The following is a 1790-nucleotide window of genomic DNA, read 5'->3' on the forward strand; positions in this document are numbered from 1 at the left end:
GATGCAACTAATTTAACTGATACTTTAGCAAGCCTTTACAGAGGCAGTTGCAGCAAACCAACTTAATGATGACATAGTTGAGAAGAAGCATTTTAATAGTTTGCTCACTCAAATATTTCCTCACAAAAGCAATATTCCTCAAATGATAGCCAGCGACTTTCACCATACAATTAATCTGGGTATAAAAGAAAGACTGCCATTCAGTATTACACCTAAATCCTTCACTTCCATCCTCACACCTATCTACCATTCCCTCGTAAACTTGCAACATCCAGTCTTCCCAGGTGAGTCTCCTACAGAGAAGCACTCCACCTTATCTCTAAATTATTTTCAACTGTTTCATATCCATCCATTTCTGAATTTCAGATATAACTCCACATAGCTTCTCCTTAGAGTCCACATTATTTATCAATGCATAAAGCAAAGTATCATTGGCAAATAGTTTAAATGCTATAAGACCTGGTTTACAATCACATGTTCTCAGAATTAAAAAGAAAAAAAAAAAATCTTTTTTTTTTCTTTTATAATATCACCACACCTGCGGGGATTTCCTGTAACATGAAACAAATGTACAGCTCCAATTTAACTAACGAAGACCCACACTTGGAATTTCATGCATTCAGGTGGAGATGGCAGCCCACTGGTGATCAATTACTGATATTGCAGCCCACATCCTATTCAGTTATGTAAAGCTAATGATATTTTCTTGATTTACCTCCCTGTACACTTCGATGGTGCGTTGCAGGCAAGTGAAGGAGCAGGTCTGCAAATGTAGAAGGGCGTTATAGTCTTCTTTTTCGATGACTTATTCTTATTTGTTCAAATGGCATGTCAAGTAACATCCATTTTAGGACATTTTGTTTACTCATATAGTCCAGCAAATAATTTTGGCCCATTTTCCGCTTGGAGAACGAAGACTGCTTTGTCGTTGGTTTTTCTTTCTCGCAGAGGTTAATACTAAAGTAGTTTCGAATCCACCTGAAACAGAAAACGAAACGAGCGATCTTCACTGACTTTCATTCACAAGTTTAGGGAAAGCCAGCGTGAATCATGTGCAACAGGTGTTTATAGATTACTTGCTTGTGTTAAAAAAAAAGGAAATGCATGCGCCCTGATCTAAAGGAGAGGCAATTTCAGAATCTCTTATATATATGGCAACCTGTCGTTATAGTAAGTCTGTAAATCAGTGGATCCCAAATTTTAATCAGACACATTCTCTGTAAAACCCTTGCATGGCCGATCACGTACCCTATGTAGATTCTAATAGTACTTTTGTCTAGACTTTTAAAGGTATTATCGAGCGTTAGGCAGCTTTATTAGAATTAAACAGTGCTACTGAATCCTGCAAAACTAACAAAATCTTAAAATAAAATTAATTCTTAAGTAGATATGAATAAAAAGATACCACTAGAAATAAATATCAACATCGGTACATTATAGTATAGGAATAACTATAAACTGATCGATGGCGTATGGACACTTGTTGATATTTGATGAAAAAAGTATAAGAGAGAATATTTTCACGTGAAAGATTTACTGATAGGTGATATAATATTTTCACGTGGAAGATTTAATGATAGGGAGTGTCAAACACACCATCATTACTGAACAATATTCAATTTGCTGTTTCATACAGTTTTTCACTGGGTATAAAAAATTACAAGTTTGGAAATACTGAAAACATTATATTCTTGACGTTTAAATATCATGAAACGTTTTCCAAAATCAAGCTACAAGATACCTTACTTCAAATCAACCAATTCGAATATTTTACTGTGACAATAGTCAAA

Source organism: Penaeus monodon, chromosome 34 (assembly GCF_015228065.2).
Source record: "Penaeus monodon isolate SGIC_2016 chromosome 34, NSTDA_Pmon_1, whole genome shotgun sequence".
In the NCBI taxonomy this organism is placed as follows: Eukaryota; Metazoa; Arthropoda; class Malacostraca; order Decapoda; family Penaeidae; genus Penaeus; species Penaeus monodon.